Raw genomic sequence first — 18,632 nt, forward strand, 5'->3', positions numbered from 1 at the left:
TTGTGTATCATCTTGTTTTGTTGCTTGTTGTTCTTGTCTGCGGGTAAAGTCTCGAGACTTTTCTGGTATTGGGATTTCTAGTTTTTTGCAGAAGTCTGGCATCTCTTCAATAAATTTTAGTCTGGCGCTTCTTCCATTTCTCTTAGCAATCAGACATGCAGGGGAACCCCAGTTATACTGTATTTCCTGTTCTTGGAGGATTTTCAATAAGGGTTTTAACATCCTTCTCCTTCTCAATGTTTCTTGCGATAGATCCTGGAAAATTTGTACAGTTTCCTCTTCATATTTCATTGGTGGTTTTCTCTTCAGATTCCTCCAAATTAGATTTTTTTCCTCCCAGTCTTTGAATCGCGCAATTATATCTCTTGGTTTTTCCATTGGAAGTCCCTGTGGTCTTGTTATTTTATGTGCTCTTTCTATTTCTATTATATTGGATTCTTCTTTTCCCAAAATAGGGTTAAAAATCTTCTTTGCCATTTCTGCTAGATTTTCTTCCTGTGTAGATTCGGGGAGACCTCGGATTCTCAGATTTTTTCTTCTTTCCCTATTTTTTGATCTTCCATTTTATAAGTTTGTTCCTGTTGTTCCTTTTTTAGTAAATGTATTTCTCCTCTCAACTCCTTTATTATTCTGAATTGGGAATCCACTTTTGTCTCTACTTCTACCCTTGAGAGCATATGGCCCAGATCTTTATGGATTGTCCTAATTTCTATTTTTAAAGAGCTCTCCAGGGCCACGAACATTTTTTCCATGTCCGATTTTGTTGGTAATTGAACTGTATGTTGATCTTCTTCCCTTCCAGTAGTCCCTTCTCCATCTATTTCTGAGTCTTGGTCTATTCTAGATTCTGAGCATATACTACTTTCTACTGTTGTCTTCCTTTGACCCTTTTTCTCCTTTTTTTTTGCAATAGCCTTTCAACAATATTATAGCTCATTATACGCAATTAAAAAAAAGGTGTCGCAACAAGAAGAAGATATAAGAAAAAATAAGATACAAGCTTACCTTAAAAAAGCTAAGTTGCCAAAAATTAAAAAAGAGCTATTAAAAGATTTGGAAAAAAAGATAACACAAGAGGAGATTAAACTGGCTATAAAAGAAACCCCACTAGGAAAAAGTCCAGGACCAGACGGTTTTACAATTAAATACTATAAAAAATTCCAAGAACAACTGATCCCAAAGCTATAAGAATACTTGAATAATATAGAAGAAAAAGAAGAAATAAGATGAGAATCACTAGTAGCCCATATTACAATTATACCTAAGGAGGGAAAAGATAAAACGAATTGTTCAAGTTAGAGGCCTATTGTCTTACTAAATGCTGACACAAAAATATATGCAAACATCATAGCTACTAGGATAAAAAAAAATTAATACCACTTTGGATAAACCCTGACCAGACTGGTTTTGTTCCAGGTAGAGAAGGATGGGACAATAGCATAAAAACAATCTTGTTATGTAAGAAGAAGTCCAGTGAATCCCCAGCTCTACGCCTGTCAATAGATGCAGAGAAAGCATTTGACAGGGTAGACTGGGGATTCATGATGGACACATTGCGACACTTAGGAATGGGACCAAAAATAATGAAGTGGATAGAAAATCTATACAACGGACCAACAGCAATGGTGAAGGTCACGGGAGACTATCACATGTGTTTGAGATGTTTAACGGAACACGACAAGGTTGGACGCTTTCCCCTATGTTATATGTACTGTCAATGGAACCCTTTTTGGTGACACTCTGAAAAAATCAAGCCGTAGGAGGGATAAGAGTTGGATAAAAAGAGCATGAAATCGCGGCATACACGGACGATATTTTAATGTATGTAACTAACCCAAGAGTGATCCTACTAAATATAATGAAGGAAGTGAAATAGTATGGAGAACTTTCAAATTTCAAAATAAACCCAATAAAAACAGAGATCTTAAATATCAGACTAGAGAAAAGAGAAGCCCAGACCCTCCAAAGAGAATTTCCATTTACATGGGTTAAAGAAGAACTAAAATACTTGGGAAGTAAATTAACTTCAACGGTAGAAAAAATATACTCTGCAAATTATATTCCGTTAGTTAAATTGTGAAATTAAGGAAGATATAAAAAGATTGAGTACATAACCAATATCATGGAATGGAAGAGTTAATATGTTTAAAGTGAAAATTATACCAAAATTAATATATAAATTTCAAATGTTACCAATTGGGATACCACAGAGTTTTTTCAAGGTAATAAAAACAATGTTGATAAAATACATTTGGCAAAATAAAAAGCCGAGAATTAAATTTGTACAAATCACAATGAAAAGGAGACACGGAGGCTTGGCAACACCAGATATAAACCGATATTATAAAGCAGTAGTTTTAACACGAATGATTGAGTGGACAATTGGAAACAGTGAAAAAAAATGGGTGGAGATTGAAAACACAATAAGTAAGATACAAAAATATATGGATATCACGAAAGTTTAGAGTTATGGATTTGGAAACTCACCATTTGACTAAAAATGTTTTTCAAATTTGGGACATAATACACCGGAAAAAAGAATGGGTATATAATGCACAGTTAATGGCCCTTACGGGAACTAATTTTTTTATACCAGGGAATGAGATATTCACTGGTTACGAGATAGAAAATCCACAACTGAAAGATATCACCACAATGGGAAGGATGAAAACACGTTCAGAATTAGAAGGACCTCATAGGTGGAAGATTAGTGAATGGAAATGTTATCAATTAAGACACTTAATAAATATACTTCCACATCCAATTAGAGATGAAAGCGAACTAAGTCCCTTGGAAAAACAAAGAAGACCTACCTTCATAGTGTCACGGTACTACTTACAGCGAACCCACTGGCAAGCAGGTGACACGGGATCCCCCAGGGCGTGGAATCTAAGAGTCAGCCGGTGTTCCGCCAGGGACCCTCTCACAAAGGTTTGGACTTAGCTGCGTGCTGACCCCAGGTCACGACCCCTGGGTTCACCCTGCTCGCGAGGGAAGTACCAGAAGACACTGTAGACAAGGATGGAAGGATGAAGCAAGGAAAGCTAGGTAGTGAGCCAAGGTCAGGGCGGGCTGCAGACAATGTAATCAGAACAAGCCGGGTCGGTACACAGAAGATCAGTTCACGGGAAGTCAGGTTAAACAGGTTACGCAGGGGAGCTTCAGATACAAACGTTGCTCAAGCAATGGTAGCAGGTTAGGAAGGGATTTAAATAGAGAAGCACAAGAGGGACTGGACAGGAAGTAGCAGGAAGGAAACATATATCAGGCAACAGGTGAAGGGCGTCGACTCCCATAGCTGCAGAGTGCACAGAGCCGAACACCTGACAGTGGACAACAGATGCCAGCCGACCCACTGCAGTAAAGGTGAGACACAGATCAGCTCCGCAGCTACAGTGGTGTGAAAAAGTGTTTGCCCCCTTCCTCATTTCCTGTTCCTTTGCATGTTTGTCACACTTAAGTGTTTCGGAACATCAAACCAATTTAAACAATAGTCAAGGACAACACAAGTAAACACAAAATGCAATTTGTAAATGAAGGTGTTTATTATTAAAGGTGAAAAAAAATCCAAACCATCATGGCCCTGTGTGAAAAAGTGATTGCCCCCCTAAACCTAATAACTGGTTGGGCCACCCTTAGCAGCAACAACTGCAACCAAGCGTTTGCGATAACGTGCAATGAGGCTTTTACAGCGTCCTGGAGGAATTTTGGCCCACTCATCTTTGCAGAATTGTCCTAATTCAGTTACATTAGAGGGTTTTCGAGCATGAACGGCCTTTTTAAGGTCATACCACAACATCTCAATAGGATTCAGGTCAGGACTTTGGCTAGGCCACTCCAAAGTCTTCATTTTGTTTTTCTTCAGCCATTCGGTGGTGGACTTGCTGGTGTGTTTAGGATCATTGTCCTGCTGCAGAACCCAAGTTCGTTTCAGCTTGAGTACACGAACAGATGGTCAGACATTCTCCTTCAGGATCTCTTGGTAGACAGCAGAATTCATAGTTCCTTTTATCACGGCAAGTCTTCCAGGTCCTGAAGCAGCAAAACAGCCCCAGACCATCACACTACCACCACCATATTTTACTGTTGGTATAATGTTCTTTTTATGAAATGCAGTGTTCCTTCTACGCCAGATATACTTGGACACACACCTTCCAAAGAGTTCCACTTTTGTCTCATCGGTCCACAGAATGTTGTCCCAAAAGTCTTGGGGATCATCAAGATGTGTTGTGGAGAAATTGAGACAAGCTTTGATGTTCTTTTTGCTCAGCAGTGGTTTTCTCCTTGGAACTCTGCCATGCAGGCCATTTTTGCCCAGTCTTTTCCTGATGGTGGAGGCATGAACGCTGACCTTAACTGAGGCAAGTGAGGCCTGCAGTTCCTTGGACGTTGTTGTGGGGTCTTTTGTGACCTCTTGGATGAGTCGTCGCTGCGCTCTTGGGGTAATTTTGGGTGGCCGGCCACTCCTGGGAAGGTTCACCACTGTTCCATGTCTTCGCCATTTGTGGATAATGGCTCTCACTGTGGTTCGCTGGATTCCCAAAGCTTTGGAAATGGCTTTATAACCCTTTCCAGACTGATAGATCTCAATTACTTTCTTTCTCAATTGTTCCTGAATTTCTTTGGGTCTCGGCATGATGTGTAGCTTTTAAGGATCTTCTGGTGGACCTTACTGTGTCAAGCAGCTCCTATTTAAGTGATGCCTTGATTGTGAACAGGTGTGGCAATAATCAGGCCTGGGTGTGGCTAGAAAAATTGAACTCAGGTGTGGACAACCACAGTTATAGTATGTTTTAACAAGGGGGGCAATCACTTTTTCACACAGGGCCATGGTGGTTTGGATTTTTTTTCACCTTTAATAATAAACACCTTCATTTACAAATTGCATTTTGTGTTTACTTGTGTTGTCCTTGACTATTGTTTAAATTGGTTTGATGTTCCGAAACACTTAAGTGTGACAAACATGCAAAGGAACAGGAAATGAGGAAGGGGGCAAACACTTTTTCACACCACTGTATATATTAGCCCTTGTACACACTGTCGGACATTCCGACAACCAAATCCGTCAGACAAAGTTGTCAGAAAGTCCGATCGTACTTAACGCGATGACGTTATTTCGTTAGGACGGGAATACGTTCAGGCTAGTAGCCAATAGCTTTGGACTAGGAATTTGATCTGAGCATGCGTGGCACTTTGTCCGATCGGAATTCTCTACACATGATCGGACAAAGTCCGATCGGATCATGTTGTCGGAAAATTTTATAGCCCAGCTGGAAAACTCCGTCCGTCGGATACTCCGATGGAAACAGTCTGATCCAACAACACGGTCCTATCGAACATTATCCATCGGAATGTCCGACCGTGTGTACAAGGGCTTAGTATCTGGGAGAGTTGGGAAAATTTCAAAACCTCGGACAATTACCTTGAGAAGATGAACAAACCGAAAAAGTTAAATGGGGGGGGGGAATGGGAGGGATAACGGGAAGTGGGTAAGAGGGATAAGGAACAAATAAAGTAGTGGAAGCAGTTTTATTCTTTGTATGTAAATTAAATCATAAAGAAATAATTAAAAAAATACATATTTGAAGTAGCCACTATGATGTGAAAACGGGAAGGGACAAAATTGAACTGCAAAGTTGAAATAAGTCTCTCGGAAAAATTTTCGCTGAAGTGGAAAACAAAAAAGAAAGATAAAAAAAAAAACGATACCAGATTTTCGTTTAATTAGTACAGTTTTCGTCTGAAAATACAATACAATACATTGATTGAGTTAAGTTAGTGGGGTTATTGGAAGAGTGCAGGCCCTCAAACCAGCAGCTCCTTTGGGGGTTAGTGCTACATTAAGGCAAAAAAAATACATTAAGGCAATAAAAAGTAAGGTGCTAATCCCAAGATGGCTGCCAAACTCAGGAGCTCTGCTTCAGCGCCGGGGAAGTAATACTACAGAGTTGAGCTCAACCACCCAAACACGCATCAAACTACCTCCAAGGCGACCCCAGCCTTCATAGCCATGACCCAAAAGAGGAAGGAGACCCACCAGCCTAAAAAAACTCTTGTATTTCTTCCCGCTGGCAGAACGGGGAGAGAGCTTAAGATGGCTCTGGCGGCCGGTCACCGGCTGCATCCAGCGGCTCTCCTCAGGCCTCACAGAGCCCTCGCTCATAGGCAGGCTCCCAGAGAAGCTCACCCAGCATCTCTATACCCCTGCAAGCAGCCCAGCTAAATCCAAACCCAGGCTAGACACTGACTCTCCAGCTGCAGAGATGCTCAAAGGGCACATTTCCCTGGATGACACGAGGGAGCTGATAGACTCTATTAACGCTTTCCCTACTGCCAATTAGCCTCAAATACGACATTGAAGGATATGCTGATCTCCCTCCACAGTTCTCTTTACTTACACATGATGATCTGTATTCAAAGCTTTAGAACTCATTGGTTGACTCCCATAATGAGCAATCTGATGAGGTTGACTGGCTTAAAGCAAAAGTTGCTGATTTTAGAAGATCGCTCACAAAGGAATAATGTGAAAATCCGTGGCATTCCTCAAGCTACACAGCCATCTCAACTCCGTCAACATGCCACTGATTTCATAAAGGAATTCCTCCCTGATGCACCAGGGTCTGAGATAGTGACCAACAAGATCCATTGTCTTCCTTATCCATCCTTTTTTGCTGACAACGTACGTAAAGATGTACTGATGTGGGTAGATTTCTTCCACATTAAAGATACATTTCATTATGGCTTTCTGCAAGAAATCCCAACCTCCTAGCAAATATGCTGCCATTCAAATCTTTGTGGACCTATCCCAATATACCATGCAAAAAAATCAAAGCTTATTCCCTATCACCAAGGCTCTACGCAATCACAGCATAATATACCACTGGAGCTACCCCACTAAATTAACTGTTACTCGCAATGGATCAGCTACCGTGATCTCATCCTTAGAGGAGGGCCTGAAACTATTACGCTCCTGGGATGTTCTGCCTGAGCAAGAACCCCTGCATCAGTCTCCCTCTATTAAGTTGTACACACAGGAGGACTGGAAGTTGGTGTCCCACAAACGCTGCACCAAAAAGAACAACACATAACCTTCTCACTTTCACCTTACAACAAATGCAACAACAACCCAGTGGTGCACTGGTGCTTAGGAGCTTAAAGGCCACTAATTTATCCCCAGTTATAATGCACAGTACTACTGCTAACAGATTCCCATTGAGATCCTCCTTTTTATACTACCACTGTAATGTTTTTTTTTGTTTGTTTTTGTTTTTTTACTCTATATGTTCAATATTTCTTCTATTTTTGTTCCACATGTTCAAGGTCCAACTTAAAGGCTACGAAGTGTTTTCTCTCCATTGATCGCCTTAGATCTACACACTCTGGGCATCTCCTCCTGCTCCTCCCGACATGGGCTTGAAACTCCTCAAATCGGAATCAAGTCACATGAGGTACTGTTTAATCTTCCTCATACTCCACATACATGGTTATTACGTTTGTTTCATTTTATGTTGCTCAACCACCCCGTTAAAAGCGCAGCACTATGGAAGGAAGCCCTGAAACTAAGAGCTGACGTTCTTTTCAGGAATTCCACTTGTAAGCATCCAACACTCCAACCCTCAAACATAAACTATTCCTTCACATATTCCTGGCCTCTGCACCAACAAAACAAAGAGGAGCTATTAAAACTTCAGTTGCCTTTAATCTACTGGAAATCCACACTGATTCAGAGGGCAGATATCTAATACTAATTTGTGAACTCAATAATAAACGATCCACACACCTAATTCCAACCAAATCTGATTCACCAGGAAGATGCTTTGCAAGATTACTCTTCTTCGAAAGGGAGCTTTACTTATATGCAGGGATTTTAACATTACTGCTGTTCCTAGCTTGGACACAACTTTAAAGGCAAGGCGACATCTACCAGCAATTCCGCCCCTTCTACACATCAATGACTTATTCGACATCTGGAGATGTCAACATGTGAATAAACTTGACTATTCTTTTCATTCCTCAAGGCACAACACTTACACTCTTATTGATGTATAGAATACAGTCAGTGTCTTCCTCCTCCATTCACAAAATATCGTGGTCAGACCACGCTCTGATTTCAATAGTGGTGCAGGAGGTAAACATAACTAATCCAATCTTTATTGGTGTGCAAATTCACAGGTCATGCATACACCTACCCATGCTGAATATATAGCAAAACAGCTTACTGAATTTTTCCCAATTAATACTTCCTCTGTTTCCAATCCATCCATTTTGTGGTGTGCCCACAAAGCCTTTATCAGGGGAATATTACTACAACTCAGCTCTCGAGTCAAAAAACAGAGAACGCAGAAACTAGAGAATCTTCTCTCTGAAATCAAACTAATAGAGTCAATCAATAAAACACACAGTGGCGATGCACAAACTTTCCAAATTACGATTGGAACTAAGGCTACTACTTCTAGAACAACATGAAAAACAACTATCTTCCCTTAAATTATCACCCTATTCCTCTGGCAATAGAGCTGGTAAACTCTTAGCTCAGAGACTACAAAGCAGTAAAGCCCAAACCAAAATTAATTATCTAATTCACCCACGTGACCAGAGCAAAATCATGAACCCGAAAGAGTTTGTAAACTCCTTTGCTGATTACTATTATTTTATATATAACCTCTCCAAGTACCACGGTACTGTCCAACCTACCGAGGGCGCAATCCAAAAATTTCTAGACACAGAGTCAACTTACCCTCTCTTTCTCCAACCCAATTGACCTCATTAAATGCACCTATCACAGTATCCGAGATTGTTAAGGTTATCAAGACTCTTCGTAATGCTAAGTCCCCTGGACCAGATGATTTAACAAATAATTATTATAAAGTATTCCTGGCTAACATCAGTCCCACCCTTGCCTCTGTGTATTCTGCAGCAATAACTTTAGCAAAATATTGACACTTTGGGTCCAATTTGGGCATTTTCACTTAGGGGTATACTCACTTTTGTTGCCAGTGGTTTAGACATTAATGACTGTGTGTTGAGTTATTTTGAGGGGACAACAAATTTACACTGTTATACAAGCTGTACAATCACTACTTTACATTGTAGCAAAGTGTAATTTCTTCAGTGTTGTCACATGAAAAGATATGATAAAATATTTACAAAAATGTGAGGGGTGTACTCACTTTTGTGAGATACTGTATATACGTATACATTTACATATATATAAATATGTGTAAATGAGCCTACTAGGAGGAAACCCCTAGGGAAGACATACACACCTGTGGATAACCCACTTGGATGATACATAAATGAGAAGAGGGAACTCACACTTCCTGGGGGGTGACCAAAAGAAGAAAGGGGGGAAGAAGGGGGTTCCACTCATAAAGATAGGCCAGAAATGGGGAACTCTCTTCATTACCTGACTATATTATGCATTCCTGGATCTTCGTTGAGGCCCAAAGGAGGCATGCTCCCAAGATTGAAGATCCAATAAGCCTCACGTTTTCAGAGTAACCAATGTCTCTGGCCAGTGTCCACGTCACCTCCCACTGCCTCAATGCCAAATACTTCAAACCAGAAGGGTCCCAATACTTTTGACAATATAGTGTATATAGTATATATATATACTATATATATATATATATATATATATATATATATATATATATATATATATATATATATATATATATATATATATATATATATATATATATATAGCTCTGCATGTCTTATGTATTGTATGATTGCATATTACCATGGAGAACATGATAAGAAGTAATGCCCTTGCATGTTAGAAAGACATAAGGCTTTACTTGTTTTCTCTGCACAATTGTTACTGCCTGATACTTGTTTTCCGGGAACACAACCCATTTCATATTACCACAAACTGCAGCTCCCGGGGCTATTTGTGAAACGTCTTTGTTTATGTAAGAAAGGAAAACCCTTACTGCCACAAGAAAGTGAAATATGACCAGAAATTGTGCTAGGCATTATATCTGAAATGACACGAGAGCTCAGTGCTTTCTTCGTGGGAACCAAGTTTGTTTCCTGAGAAATGCTTTTATTTTAGGTCATTTCACTGCCATCATATCCACTGCTAATAAGGTCACAGCAGAAAACTAACAGGATAATAACCACAGATATTACTGTCCCTAATGGGACCAAGAACACTACATCATAGCCCCCAACAGTCCCTGATTTGGAGGGACTGTCCCTGATTTGGAGCTCTGTCTGGACCTCTGTCCCTCTTCATTTGTCCCTCATTTTGGTCTGATCTATATAGTTGTATATATAATTCACTTTTTATCTATCAAAAACTGTTTTCCAGTGCTAAACCTTTGATCTGATCTCTAAATTGCTGCATTTGTAAATTTCAAAAGCCAATATAAAGGAATAGTAAAGGGTAAAAAAGCACTTGTGGGTTTAACCAATCTTGTTTTTGCAAGACAAATTTCAGCCAAAATCCGTCTGAAAAAATCAGATGGATTTTGTGGTCGAAATGTCCAACCATGTGTATGGGGCATTACTGTGTTTTTCTGCCTCCTTGTAACGTCCTATGTGAGCTCCCAAACCTCTTCTTTCCCCCCTCACTTCTGTTTGCAGTGCACGTTTGTTGCACTCTATGCACACTAGAAATCCCATAGGCCATAGTCTATCTGGGAGAGGGTGGCTATGTTTCTGCATACAAGGAAACCATGGAGAATGAACTTAGACACCCTCTAACTGGAATTCAGATCACACCAACGAAAAAAGGAATGTGGAGATTTGAAGGAGGCTGAGAGTAATAACTTTTAAGTAACTTTTCTGACTTAAAGTGATTGTAAATGGGAATTTTCTTTTTAAAGTAACAAACATATTTAACCACTTGCTGACGGCCTACAGAATATTTACTGCAGCAGATCAGCTCGATTGTGTGAAATCATGTACCTGTACACCATTTCATGTAATAGACACTGGGGGGACGCGCATGACACAGGGGATGCCAATCAGCGGGTCCGGCGGATCTGATGTTCGCCAGTCAACCACGATCATTCCCAGGAGAGGCAGAATGGTGGTCTGCCTATGTAAACAAGGCAAATCGTCGTTCTGACAGGGATGAAGATAGAGATCTTGTGCTAAGCAGGAACATCGATCTCTGTCTTCACTCAGTCAGAGCATTCCCCCACAGTTAGCAATCACCAGCTAGACACACACTTAACCCCTTGATCGCCCCTGATGTTAACCTCTTCCCTGTCAGTGTCATTAGTACAGTGACAGTGCATATTTTTAGCACTGATCACTGTATTAGTGTCACTGGCTCCCCAAAAAAAGTGTCAATTAGTATGTCAGATTTGTCCGCCGCAATATCGCAGTCCTGCTAAAAATCGCTGATCGCCACCATTACTAGTTAAAAAAATAACAATTCCATAAAAATACCCCATAGTTTGTAGATGCTAACTTTTGCACAAACCAATCAATATACACTTATTGGGATTTTTTTTTTTTTTACCAAAAATATGTAGCAGAATACATATTGGCCTAAATTGATGAGGAAATTCGATTTTTAAATGTTTTTATTGGATATGTATTATAGCAGAAAGTAAAAAATATTGTTTTTTTTTTCCAAATTGTCACTCTTTTTTTGTTTATAGCGCAAAAAATAAAAACTGCAGAGGTGATCAAATACCACCAAAAGAAATCTCTATTTGTGGGTACAGTGTCGCACAACAGCGCAATTGTCAATTAAAGTAACGAAGTGCCGTATCGCAAAAAAAATGGCCTGGTCATTAAGCAGGCAAAACCTTCCGGGGCTTAAGTGGTTAACTGCACTGTGTAATAGTAGCATAGTGATGTAGTGGTTAGCACTTCCACCTAACAGCATTAGGGTTGTTGGTTTGAAACCCAACCATGACACTACCTGCTTGGAGTCTGCATGTTCTCCCTGTGCATGCATGGGTTTCCTCCGGGTACTCTGGTTTCCTCCTACACTCCAAGAACATGATGGTAGGTTAATTGGCTCCTGTCTAAATTGCTCTTAGTATGTGTGTGAATGGGAGTTGGGACCTTAGATAGTAAGATCCTTGAGGGCAGGGCGTGATGTGAATGTACAAAATACAGTATATATGTAAATTTATGGCGTTATATAAGTACCTATAAAAATGGGTTTGAACAGAGCAGCCCCAATCCTCTTTTTCTCAGGTCCCTCACCAGTGCTCCTGGCTCCCTCCCCCTGCTGAGTGCCCCCATAGTAAGCTCCCTATAGTGTAGCTCAGACCCTCCCTCCTTGCTGCCTGTGATTAACAGCAGCAGGAGCCAATGGCTCATGCTGCCTCTGAGCAAGTGAGGAGAGAGAGAGCAGTGCTCTTGTGCACATGGCTGGGTTGAGATTGGGCTCGGGTAAGTATAAGAAGGGAACTGGGGGCATTTGCACATAGAATGCATTAAGGTTATAACCAGAATTTTGTGCCACTTAAAAGGCCTGGCTCCATGTATAAATACAGTGTGATTGTGACGTCAGTTGCAATTGCACAGTGTCTATGCGAACTGCTGCAGGTGGCAATGTTATCTTAATGCAGTGCAATTGCCAGAATCACATTGCATGGGTGTGAGCACTCATGCAATGAGATTCAGGTTGGGGGGGGGGGGGGGGGGTCCTGTACCATTTTGGTGCGGATGCGATTTCAGCCATACAAAATGCATGTCTGAAATCGCACTGCACGGATATCGCATGTGATGTGCACAGGAATGTGATGTGATTCCTCTGCAAATCACATGTGGTGACTACATCGCACAAGTGCGAATACAGGCTCAAGATGCTTTTCCATTTCCATAGATTTGTATAGGGGGAAGGGAGCAGTCCTGATGTGAACAAAAGCCTTTCCACACTAGCCTTAAGGCTCCATTTCCACTAGTGCGACTTGTCGCATGACAAGTCACAGCCCATTGATTTCAATGGCACCTGTGCCCATCTATGCAACTTAAAGTTGCGGCGACTTTGAGCCTTCTGCCAAGTGCTCCCAGTCTCAGACCATCACCCCCAAACTTTGGAAATAACCATTATCCTTGTATGATGAGCTCCAGCTTACCACTGTCAAGGTACCGGAATAAAAAGTCTGGACCTCAGTCTCATCTGCTTTTGCCTGTTGTACTTGGTACAAGCTGTGCTGCTGCTGTGGGCATGCTCAATAAAGTGTGGATCACTGCTGGTATTGTTGCAATTTCCCCCTTTGCTTTGTTATTATTTAGACAAAATGGGACCTGGCGCTACACTAAAGCGAAAGTGTGACCAAAGTGAGTCCCCTCATTGTCATTGGATTCAATAATAACCCCCAGCATTTGTGTCTTTGGCCACAATAAAAAAAACAATATTTGTGTCAGAAGGTACAGTAATAACCCCCAGAATTCTTTTACCGCTACACTGTTCTGTTTGGCAGCTAAAACACCCTGCTAAGGCCTGTGCTTGTATTTCACACTGGAAAAAAATATCACCGTAGGTCCAAATCACTTCTGGCTTGTTCACATTGCTGCCAGTCAAGCCTTGATGAAGGGGCCACTTGGACCCCCTGAAACGCGTTTGCTATTTTTATGGATTGTACCCCTGACTTTTAATGGAATAAAATTGTATTTGAACTTCTTAGCAGTGATGTGGAGCTTCAATTTCAATTCTTCCAATTCAATTTCAATAACTGGTTCCTGACCTCTCATATATAGCACAGTGGGGGACCCAATGCACGTGGCCGGGGGGCGCGATCGCCGCTGGGCCACGCACAATCACATACAAGAGAGCCAGCACAGGGATTTGTGTGTGTAAACACACAAATCCCTGTGCTGTCAGAGGAGAGGAGACAGATTGTGAATTCCTACAAAGTAGGAACAGCGATCTGTCATCTCTCCTAGTTAGACCCATCCCCATACAGTTAGAACACACACTGAGGGAACACACATTTAACCCCTTGATCGCCCCCTAGTGTTAACCCCTTCCCTGCCAGTGACAGTACTCACTATTAGTAATCAGTAATACAGTAAATCAGTAATTACTGTCAGTAATACAGTAATCAGTGCATATTTATAGCACTGATCACTGTATAAATGTCACTGGTCCCAAAAATGTGTCAAAAGTGTCTGATCTGTCCGTCGCAATGTTGCAATACTGCTAAAAATCGCAGATCACCGCCATTACTAGTGGAAAAAATAATAATACTAAAAATGCCATAAATATTTCCCATAGCTTGTAGACGCTATAACTTTTATGCAAACCAATCAATATACGCTTATTGCGATTTATTTACCAAAAATATGTAAAATAATACATATCGGCCTAAACCGATGAAGACATTTTTTTTTTTAAATATGGGGTATATTTATTATAGCAAAAAGTAAAAAATATTTTTTTTTTTCAAAATTGGCGCTCTTTTTTGGTTTATAATGCAAAAAATAAAAACCACAGAGGTAATAAAATACCATCAAAAGAAAGCTCTTTTTGTGGGAAACAAAATTACACAGATTTTGTTTGTGTAAAGCATTGCATGACCACGCAATTGTCAATTAAAGCGATGCAGTGGCAAATTGTAAAAAGTGCTCTGGTCAGGAAGGGGGTAAAATCATCCGGGGCTGAAGTGGTCAAACTACAAGCCAAGGAATCTGTGGAGAGCCTCTGGGGTATAGAAGCTGACTGCCTGGGAACCAGATCATTTACACCATCAATACCTTAAAGTGGAAGTCCATGCTAAAATTAAAATCCCTGCTATCAAGGGACACCTACAATCCAACACTAATCTATCTAGCTCTGTAAAGAAGAAATCAGTATACATACCTTTTCTGAAGCCTATTCAATCCATTCTCCAGTGTCAGAAGCTCTGTAGAGGACATGGCTGACAACAGCTGTGAAATGAATAGGAAGTGACGTCACCCATAGACTTACTATGGGGCTTCCATTGTCAGATATGTCCTCCGCACCCACCTCCACAGTGAAACCGTGGCTGAAAGCTCCGCATGGGATCAGGTTGGATAGCCTGCAGAAAAAGGTATGTACTGTATACTGATTTCTTCTTTACAAGGCTAGATAGGTTAGTGTTAGATCGTGGGTGTCTATGGATGTAGAGATTTTAGTTTTAGCACGGACTTCCACTTTAACATAACAATACCACAATGCCAATATGATAACTCTTCGGGTCCAGCGATATTGTTCCATGTTCCTAAACTAAATGGATCCTGGACACTATACTGGAATTCTATAAACACAGCTATACTGAATGGCGCTAGATGTAGCTAAACATCCAGTCTGAATGATACTATTGAGAAGTCATTACTTGCATTTAGAAATGTATACATTTAGCAAGTGTGAATTAGATCTATAGGGCACTGGGGTTATTGAGCATGCCATCTTTATGGGGTTTAGATGAGGAGGGAGATCCATTTGTTGTCCAGGGGGATGGGAGCATATAGCATGCCAAGAGGGGAGTGTGGTCCAAGTGTTTGTTAGATCATCCATACCAGGGGTCTCCACACTTTTTCAGTACAAGGGCCACATAGTATATTTTTTCAAATATTTGTGAACAAAAAAAAAAACTGTTTTATAAATAAATAAGTCCACCTTTACACTAAGGTCCCCATCGGAGTCCCCCCTTATGTCAAGGTCCCCATCAGCATTTCCCCTTACATCGGAGACTCCATCAGAGTCCCTTTTCTGTCAGGATTCCCATTAGAGTCCCCCCTTACATCAGTGTCCCCATCAGAGCTGCACAGCCTCAGTTGGCGGTGGAGGTGGGGGCAGAGATGGAGATGGAGCCAGCGCTACGACGGCTCTCATTCTAGTATATCTGCGGTGACCTAGGTTCGGGTAATGACTGATCGGCGGCCCAGTCCCACCACTAGAGTCCCTTCTGCGGCCCCCCCTATAGAATGCCGCCCGAGGAAAGCACCTTGTTTGCCTTGCAGCAGATATTCCCCTGCACTGCTGCTGTATGTAGTCTTAGAATCTCAAGCATCATAAATTCAAATCCACTTATACCACGTTGATGTTTTAGCTCAGGGTTGTGCATAACTTTACATTACAAAACTCCTATAAAGAGTCTTCTAAACATATGTTCCTTGTTGTGACATCATGTAGCAATATGGTTTAACCATTTCAATACCGGTCATTTTCACCCCCTTCTGCCCAGGCTAATTTTCAGCTTTCAGCCCTGTCACAGTTTGAATGACAATTACTCAGTCATGCAACACTGTACCCATACGACATTTTTATGATTTTTCTGAGACAGATAGAGCTTTGTTTTGGTGGTATTTAACCACTTGACCACTGGGCACTTAAACACCCTTAATAACCAGACCAATTTTCAGCTTTCGGTGCTCTCGCATTTTGAATGACAATTACTCAGTCATGCAACACTGGACCTATATGAAATTTTTGTCCTTTTTTTCACACAAATAGAGCTTTCTTTTGGTGGTATTTAATCACCTCTCAGTTTTTTATTTTTTATGCTATAAAAGAAAAAAGACCGAAAATTCTGTGAAAAAATGAATTTTTCTTCGTTATAAAATTTAGCAGATTAGTAATTTTTTCTTCATAAATTTTGGCCAAAATTTATACTACTACATATCTTTGGTAAAAATAAGTACAAATTGGTGGATATTATTTGGTCTTTGTGAAAGTTATAGAGTCCACAAGCTATGGTGCCAATATCTGAAAATTGATCACACCTGAAGTACTGACGGCCTATTTCAATTCTTGAGACCCTAACATGCCAGAAAAGTACAAATACCCCCCAAATGACCCCTTTTTGGAAAGAAGACATTCCAAGGTATTTAGTAAGAGGCATGATGAGTTTTTTGAAGTTGTCATTTTTTCCCACAATTCTTTGCAAAATCAAGATTTTTTTTACTTTTTTTTTTTTTTTTCACAAAATTGTCATATTATCAGTTTATTTCTCACACACAGCATATGCATACCACAAATTACTAGACATGTGCAGAGTAAAATATTTTGTTTCGGAATTTCGTTTTCGTCCGAAAACTTAATTTATTTAGTTACTCCCGAAATTCGTTTTTTATTTATTTCGTTTTTCGTTCAAAAATTGCATTCGTCCGAAAATCCACATGAATTACGGTCGAATCTGTCTTGGAAGGCTTATGGTGTCTGTTGAATGTATTAAGAAGATTAGACGGAGCTAACTATATAGCATACTTTAGAACCCTATTAAAGTCTATGGGACTCCAACGTTCAAAATCTAAAGTGCTAATTTTAAAGGCTAATTTGCAAGTTACTGTCCTAAAAAGTGTTTGGGGACCCGGGTCCTGCCCCAGGGGACATGTATCAATGCAAAAAAAAGTTTTAAAAACTGCAGTTTTTTCGGGAGCAGTGATTTTAATAATGATTAAAGTGAAACAATAAAAGTGTAATATTCCTTTAAATTTCGTAGGGGGGGGTTGTCTATAGTGTGCCTGTGAAGGGGTGCATGTTTCCCGTGCTTAGAACTGTCCCAGCACAAAGTGTCATTTATGCAGGAAAAAAAGTCCTTTAAAATCACTCGCAGCTATTATGAATTGTCGGCTCCGTAATACAGAGAACACTCATTGAAAGTCATTGATAAAAAAATAAATAAATAAATAAATAAAAAAGCGTGGGGGTCCCCCAAATTCAATTACCAGGCCCTTCAGGTCTGGTATGGATATTAAGGGGAACCCTGCCTCAAATTTAAGAAAAAATTTGACGTGGGGTTCCCCCTAAATATCCATAACCAGACCCTTCAGGTCTGGTATGGATATTAAGGGGAACCCCGCGTCAAATTTAAAAAAAAATTGACGTGGGGTTCCCCTAAAAATCCATACCAGACCCTTTATCCGAGCACGCAACCTGGCAGGCTGCAGGAAAAGAGGTGGGGACGAGAGAGCGGCCCCCCCTCCCTCCTGAACCGTACCAGGCCACATGCCCTCAACATTGGGAGGATGCTTTGGGGGTCCGTGACCCCTCAAAGCACCTTGTCCCCATGTTGATGAGGACAAGGGCCTCATCCCCACAACCCTGGCCGGTGGTTGTGGAGGTCTGCGGGCGGGGGGCTTATCAGAATCTGGAAGCCCCCTTTAACAAGGGGACCCCCAGATCCCGCCCCCCCCCCCTGTTTGAAATGGTAAGGGGGTACAAAAGTACCCCTACCATTTCACAAAGAAAGTGTAAAAAATTGTTAAATAAAACAAACACACTTTTGAAAAATTCCTTTATTAAAAATAAAAAAATAAAAAAAAGATTCCAGCGGCGGTAATCCACTCTTGCTATCCAGCGACGGACAATCATCTCTCCAGTGAAGTCTCATGTCATCCAGCGCAGCGATCCATCCTTCTTCTGTCTCCTCCACGGAGACACTGCAGGCATTCCGGCGGCTGACGTTTCTTATATACGGAGGGCGGGGCCACCCGTCACCTGACCCCGCCCCCCTCTGACGCAAGGGGAAACCCGGGGTTCCCCGTGACGTATGGGTGACCCCGCCCCCCTCTGATGTAACGGAAACCTGCCTGTGTTACATCAGAGGGGTGCGGGTCACCCCTACGTCACAGGGAACCCCGGGTTTCCCCTTGCATCAGAGGGGGGCGGGGTCAGGTGACGGGTGGCCCCGCCCTCCGTATATAAGAAACGTCAGCCGCCGGAATGCCTGCAGTGTCTCCGTGGA

The sequence above is a fragment of the Lithobates pipiens genome, unplaced genomic scaffold (genome assembly GCF_037356315.1).
Source record: "Lithobates pipiens isolate NorthernLeopardFrog02 unplaced genomic scaffold, aLitPip1_a1.2 Scaffold_28, whole genome shotgun sequence".
Classification (NCBI taxonomy): Eukaryota; Metazoa; Chordata; class Amphibia; order Anura; family Ranidae; genus Lithobates; species Lithobates pipiens.